The 8,008-nt window shown below is 40.5% G+C and overlaps 1 pseudogene; it reads right to left on the reverse strand.

Moving 5' to 3' along the window:
* Positions 1 to 1,147: 1,147 nt before the first annotated feature.
* LOC119619288 (anaphase-promoting complex subunit 13 pseudogene) lies at positions 1,148 to 1,402 on the reverse strand (annotated as a pseudogene).
* Positions 1,403 to 8,008: the final 6,606 nt, after the last annotated feature.

Raw genomic sequence — 8,008 nt, forward strand, 5'->3', positions numbered from 1 at the left:
GGTGGTTTGGTTTTATCTGAAAGGGCTTTGAGAAAATAAGAAATGCCATTAATGGATAAAACTAGCAGTCTACCTAGCCAGACATGCTTTCCAGCAGCACCAATGGACACTGTAGGGAGAACAGGGGTAACTGTCAGATAATTTTTTAATTCACAGATTTATCCAACATTTGAAAATACTATGAAGAATCCGAGGGATGCCAGTAATCAGTGAATGGGATATCTACATGTCCATAACATCTATAGGCTAAACCCACTCAGAATGCTTTTCGCTGAGGGTTTATGTTTAATAAGCCCTCCTGGTGGTTCTGCTGCAGGTTCAAGTCTGAGAAGCACAAAATTAAATGAGATGGCATTTAAGATGCAGCATAGTGTAATGATTAGGGACACAGGTATTGGAGCCAGATTACTTGGTCCATGGGCAAGTTCTATAATATGAAATGTTAATACACTGTAACACTCCTATGTCTGGCTTCTGACCTCCTCTTTTTTTTTTTTTTTTTTTTTTTTTGACAGAGTCTTGCTCTGTCGCCCAGGCTGGAGTGCAGTGGCATGATCTCTGTTCACTGCAACTTCCACCTCCCAGGTTCAAGCAATTCTCATGCCTTAGCCTCCCAAGTAGCTGAGATTATAGCCCCCCACTCCTACACCCCATGCCTGGCTAATTTTTTGTATTTTTATTAGAGACAGGGTTTCGCCATATTGGTCAGGCTGGTCTCGAACTCCTGACCACAGGAGATCCACCCTCCTTGGCCTCCCAAAGTGCTGGGATTACAGGTGTAAGCCACCATGCCTAGCCTGGCTTCCTCTTTTTTTGCCTTTCCAGCTCATACCTTCAATCATTTGTGTCACAGGACACATATAAGTACTTGGGAGGAGATAAACTTTGACAGTAAAGCAAAATCAGAGTTAAAGGCAAATGTTTAACCAATCATATCCAATAACAAGCTACTCAATGAAGAGTTTTAGATTTATAGAGCCAAATATTCTGCACTCCTGAGAAATCTCAGCTTTTCATTCTGTAAATATTTTCATGCTGCACGTAGCTGCCACTAACTAAATAAGTATACATATTTTAGTGTTGATTTATTACTCAAAGATTTGAATTAGGAGATTTAAATAAAACATTTGTATCTATGTATTTTTTTAAAAATCCATGCATGAGAAAGGAGCCAAGTGTCAGTTTTCAATGAGGGAAATGTTCTCATGGAGGTGCCGTAAGGTTAAGTCTGTCCACTTCATTTCTTGTTCTTTGGCAGATTCTGGGTGCCAACATTGTCTTGTTCAGGTTTAGGAAACTCATTCAGTGGAACTGCAACGTCCTCCTATGGCAGCCTGTCTTCTCACCAAGCATTGTCAATCAAATCCAAGATTCTTCCATCTCTTTGTACCTCACTGTTCATTTTCCTGGAGCTTTAACTTTGTCAGATCTGCACCTGCTGCACCGCTGTGCCAGCTTCTTCTGGACCATATCCTCAGCATCACATGACTCACACACTCTTCTCCCAGATCCCTCCATGTAGGTGAACCCATTTGCTCACATGGAGGGAAAGTCTGGAGAAGACCTCGTTTCTTTTCTTCTTTTATTTATTTATTTATGTATTTATTTTAAACAGAGTCTCGGTCTGTCACCCAGGCTGGTATGCAGTGGTATGATCTCAGCTCACTGCAACCTCTGCCGTCCGAGTTCGTGCCATGTTTCATTAAATAGATAGGATTATAGAAAGAATTCAAAAAATTCTTGAGTTGGGAAGTTCAATAATTGAAATGAAATATTGACTGGAGAGGCTCAACAGCAAATTTGACCTGGCAGAAGAATCAGTGAACATGAAAATTGGCCAATTGAGATTATCCAGGTTGAGAAACACAGTTTGGCAGTTCCTCAAAACTCAAACATACAGTTTTTATATGACATAACAATTCCACTCCTAGGTATAAACCCAAGTGAATTGAAAACGTATGTCCACATGAAAATGTGTGCATAAATGTTTATTGCACCACCAAAAGTGGAAACAACCCAAATGTCCACCAATTTATAAATTGACTTTTTCAATGTGATATATCCACACAATGGAATATTATTCAACTATAAAAAAAAAGTAAGTAACGACACTGCCACCATATTGATCAACCATATGCTTAAAAGCACTGTGCCCGCTGGGTGCAGTGGCTCACGCCTGCAATCCCAGCACTTAGGGAGGCCGAGGCAGGTGGATCACGAGGTCAGGAGATCCAGACCATCCTGGCTAACACGGTGAAACTCTGTCTCTACTAAAAATACAAAGGATTAGTCAGGCGTGGTGGTGGGCGCCTGTAGTCCCAGCTACTTGGGAGGTTTCGCCATATTGGTCAGGCTGGTCTCGAACTCCTGACCTCAGGTGATCCACCCTTCTTGGCCTCCCAAAGTGCTGGGATTATAGGCATGAGCCACCATGCCCAGCCCTGACTTCCTCTTTTTTTTTTTTTTTTTTTTTTTTTTTTTTGCCTTTCCATCTCATACCTTCAATCATTTGTGTCACAGGACACATATAAGTACTTGGAGGGAGATAAACTGGAGGGCAGTGGCACAATCTCGGCTCACTGCAACCTCTGCCTTCTGGGTTCAAGCAATTCTCCTGCCTCAGCCTCCCAAGTAGTTGGGACTACAGGCATGCACCACCATGCCCAGCTAATTTTTGTATTTTTTAGTAGAGATGGGGTTTCCACCATGTTGGCCAGGCTGGTCTCCAACTCCTGACCTCAAATGATCCACCCACCTCGGATGGGGATCTCTCCCACAGTGTTGGGATTACAGGCATGAGCCACTGTGCCTGGCCTGAAGACTTTGGTTCTACTAGGGGTGAGGGGGTAGTGGGTGGAATGAATGTGACGATGACAGAGGCTGGACATAAGCTTTCTTTGATTTTGTTTGAAGTCGAGACAACTGGGCTTTTATCCTTCGGTACCAGTCAGTCATTGACTATAGGCAACCCAGGGTGATACGTATTTCCAAGCATTGGGAGGAAAGAATGCTGAGTCTCAGAGGCAGCTCTCAGGTTGAAACTATGGAAGCATAGCAGGCAGAATCAAAGAGATGGGCACAGAGAACCAGTAAAGAGCCTCAGGACCTGGGAGCTCACCAACAGCATCCGCTTCTGAGGTGGTGCAGCTTGAGTGCAGAGCAGCTTGTGGGGTATGAAGATGAGGGTGATGGAAAGGAAGTGAGGGCAGCACCAATCCCTGTGCCCTTGGTCTTGGGGGAATGGTCAAGCAAAGAAAGATAAGGAAGGTGTTGGGGTCAGTTTTGGATAAAAAATGTACAAAACTTTATTTTCCGTGAATCCATTATTGAGAACATCAGAGCTCAGCTCAACTTTTGAGTGATGCAAAGGCCCTAAAACTTTGTAAGTTGTATGAACTCAGAGCCCCTGTAATGGGGGGGGGGTTCCATTTCCCACCTTGGTGCATTAATTTCTTTTCATTTTCCAGAAATGTCTACCTAATTTTTACACATGAGGGTGATCAAAGTGAAACATTTTTAAAATGCTTTAAGTTACTCTGAGGAACCATAACGGGATGACAATATTTTATTGTTACTAACGAGGAAAGTGGAACTAGATATTGATCACATTAGTATATTGTTCAAGTTAAACAAGAATGAACAAGAAACTGTTATACATTTTATCTGGCCTCCAGGGTTAGTCTAAATGAAAAATATTACTTCTGTTTGTTAAAATATATGCAAAGGCAATCTGTAGTGACAAACTAAATTTTGATAGATGAAGGAAAAACAGGCACTTGAAGAAAACAACAAGTATTTTCTAATCTAATATAACTACTTGAATCTTAACTCTTGGGCGATGTTCTAATTTCACTTTAACTTAGCACAATTCCTGTTTGCTCATTGTAGTAAGGAAGCTATTCTAGACCTTGTGGGAGATGGAGAATTTGAAAGCCTTGACTCCATGGACTGTTCTTAAAAGTTTTTTTGTCTGAAATAAAAGTAGATATTTAAATATTCACAGTGTCATTAAGCTACGAGATCTTGGGCAAATCATTTCCTTGTTTTATGCAAAATGCACTGATTTCCACCTACCATGTGCCAAGCACTGTGCAGATAATGTGATCTTTAAGCTCCCCTTTAAAATGAGGGAGTAATAGCATCTTCCGTGTAGGAGTCCTGTGAAGATGAAATGACTGCTCCTCCAAGTGTGGTCACTGGACCAGCAGCTTCTGCAAAATCTGGGCACTTGTAGAAATGCAGATTCCTAGCTTCATCCCAGACCTGCTGAATCAACACCCATAAGGAAGGGGTCCTGGAATATGTTTAATAAGCCTCGCTGGTGATTCTGATGCTGGTTCAAGTCTTAAAAGCAGCAAATTAAATGAAATAGCATTTAAGATGCAGCATAGCGTAATGATTGGGAACATAGGCACTGGAGCCAGGCTACTTCCCTCATGGGCAAGTTCTATAACCTTGGGACCTTCCCTGAATCTCAGTGTCTCTGTTTCCTCATCTGTAGTATGGCATATAGTAACACAAGAGGTATGTGAGCATTTAGAACAGAGTTTGGTGCCTTGTACCTTTGGTATCGTGCTCAAGAAACTTTACCTGTCATCATGGTTAAAGTGCTTACCTTGGTAAAAACTGGCAATTTTCGGGTGGATGGGGTTGATTAACACAGGACGTTAGGAGATATACCTAATGTAAATGACAAGTTAATGGGTGCAGCACACCAACATGGCACATATATACATATGTAACAAACCTGCACGTTGTGCACATGTACCCTAGAACATAAAGTATAATAAAATAAATAAATAAAAACAAACAATGGGGAAAAAAATACAGGATGTTAAGAGCTTTGGTTCAAATGCAGACTGTAAGGCCTGAGGCAAAATATCTAAGTGTTCGGTCTCGCATTCTCTAAAATGGACTGATACTAGCAACTATCTTCTGGAGCTCTTGTAAGAATGTCAAGGTGCCTGGGACACAAGAAAAAATGTAATGACCAGTACTATTAGCCATTACATTTGTAGTGGAGTTAAAATAATTTTCCCTCTACCCTTCTGAGTTCTTAGCTGTGGGCCCCTAAAACAAAAGATGAATTAACAACAACAGCAAAACAGTTTTTGAACATTTATTTCATATATACACGGAGCATACCCAGATATTGAGTAACTCTCATGAGATGGCTTAGAACCTCAGTCTATATGACATCTTCAATGAAGAATAATACATTTTTAAAGAAGTGACAAGACAAAAGAAAAGGACTTGAGTCTCTAACAGTGGCAGATTGTGGGAAGGCAAATATATGGGAAATGAGTGGTAGGTAAAGACCAACTAGTAAAGTTTGTTCTGTAGACTCCTCTGGTGCCACCTCCAGGCTGATAAGCATCTATAGTTGTCTTTGGGGATCAAATTTTGTCTTTCCTGGTGGAAAGGGGAGGAAGTACACTTTTGTAAATTCATGTCCTGCTTTTAAGCAGATAAGGGGAGTGAAGAGAGCTTTCCTTGTATCTTCTTTTTCTTAATTGCCTTTGGCTCAAAATAATCCTTAGGCCAAAGTGGCATATTCTGGCCTACACAGTAATGATATAAAGTTATGATTGCTAAATACAGCCTGTGTAATGGAGCTTTAGGCAGGCCCAAAGGCTGGTGTATCTCTTAGGGGGAGAGGCAAAAAGGTACTAGGGGAGTATCCAAGTCATTTGGTTTGAGCCCCCTCACTCAGAAACCTGAGAATTACCTGGTCTGTCTGTTGTTCCCCACTTGAACTTTTGCTCACTGACTACAAAATATCAGCAAAAAAGTTACTATGAGAAAAGCACAATTGTGCATTAAATGTCTACAGGCAGGAAGGTAGAAATGACATACCATGACCCTGCAGCACCCGCTCTGACCATCCCCTTTCTGTCTCCTTCCTGCTTTTTCCCTTCCCTTCCCTACTCTTCCCTTCCTTCCTTCCTTCTTCCCTACTTTCCTCCCTCCCCTCGCCCTTCCTCCTCTCTTTTCTTCTTGTCTTTTAAAATAAGAATATATATTAAGGGCCTAGCATGTATCAGGCATTGTGCCAGATATGTGGTTCATTGGTGAGCAAGACAAGAAACAATTTCTGACCTTATGTTGCTCACTGAATAATTGGGAACTTAGACCTTCATTCATCCATCCATCCATCCAACCATCCATCCATCCATCCATCCATCCATCCATCCATCCTTTCATTTCCTTCAAAAATACTTATTGAATGTCTATATATTCCAGGCACTGTTTTGGCATATATAAGGCTGACACACAAATTAATATAAAATTTTGAATGGAACATACACAACAAAAAGAGATCAGTGATATTAGGAGACTTTATAATAGGGTTATAATCAAAAGAACAGTTTGGAATAGTTGTTTGTTTTCTTTCTTGTCTTGTTTTCCCCTTAACTCTCTAGTAAACAATAACACACATACAGAGGAATATACAAAAAATAAAAGTGCAATTCAAAAAATTTTCACAAGGAAACATACCCATGTTACCAACACTCAGATCAGCCAACAGAACATTATCATCCTCCCAGAGGCCCTCCTCAGAGCCCCCTCCAAGTCACCACCCTCTAAAAGTAGCAAACATCCTAATTTCTAACACCACAGACTAGTTTTGCTTATTTTCAAACTTCATAAAAATGGACTCACGCAGTCTGAACTCTTGCATCTGTTTTTCCACCTCAACGTTATATTTGTGGGATTGATTCATGATGTTTTGCTGTAGCTGTAGGTTATTCATGCTCATTGCTGGGGAGCATCCTGTTGTATAAATATACCACAATTTATTTTTTCCATTCTACTTCTGTTGGAAATTTGAGTAGTTTCCAATTTAGGGCTATTATGAATAATGCTGCTATAAATACTCTATTATAGGATGGGATGTGGTGGCTCATGCCTATAACCCCAGTGCTTTTGGAGGCTGAGATGAAAGGACTGCTTGAGGACAGGAGTTCAAAAGAAGCCTGGCCAATAAAGTAAGGCCCCATCTTTACAAAAGAAAAATTAAAAATTAGCCAGGCATGATGGAGGAGGCCTGTATTCTAGCTACTTGAAAAGTGGAGGAGAGAAGATCTTTTAAGCCCAGGAGTTCTAGGCTGCAGTGAGCCATGATTGTGCCACTGCACTCCAGCCTGTGTGGTGTAGTAAGATGCTAAAAAAATTATATTATACACCTTTGGTAAAGAAATATATACATTTCTATTAAATATGTACCTAGGAATAAGAGTGCTGAGTCATGGTGGGTTACAAATGTTAAACTGTCATGGTTAGTGCTAGCTTTCCAAAGTGGTTGTACCAATGTCCATGCCCACCATTAGTGTGTGGAAGTTTCAGTCAGCAATGGTTCCTAACCAGAGGCATTTCCGTGTTCATCTATGGCCTTCTCAGCACTAGGAGTTAACCTCCTAGTTGTAGCTAGGATAACCTTCATTTGATCTTACTGGGCATGAAGAGTTTTGATAGGAGAACTCAGAAGATGACAGTCTTTCCTCCAACTGGAATTACTTGGAATTTAAAGGCAGAGTGAGAAAAGTGTTATGGTCAAAGCAGACTTTCCAAAGCAATAATAACATTTCACATTAACACATATAGTGAGGTGACAATTTCTTTTACAATTTTCTGTTTCTATTACTCTTTACCATTGGAATATCTAACCATGTTTTGAATGATAGAAATAAAGCATCTTCTACAGTGCTCTCTGGTAGCTCCTGTATTTCTAACAGAGAAGATAGATGGGCTGTTTTGAAAGTTGTTCAGTTGTTATTTAAAATACTGCAGGAGAGTTCAGCAATTTTCCAGCAACCTGAAAAATAAAAGTCATGCTTTGTTGGTTACTTGGCACTATACCTTAAATGACCTTGTGAATAAACATGAAAGTAAGTAAATTCTAAAAGTAATCTGCAAATGACCCCCAAAAATATAACCTTAGCCTTTGTCTTGCAGACTCTCATCACTAAGCAAGATGAAAAAATGTCTCATTCAACAAAACCCAGTC

This window comes from Chlorocebus sabaeus, chromosome 2, assembly GCF_047675955.1.
Source record: "Chlorocebus sabaeus isolate Y175 chromosome 2, mChlSab1.0.hap1, whole genome shotgun sequence".
In the NCBI taxonomy this organism is placed as follows: Eukaryota; Metazoa; Chordata; class Mammalia; order Primates; family Cercopithecidae; genus Chlorocebus; species Chlorocebus sabaeus.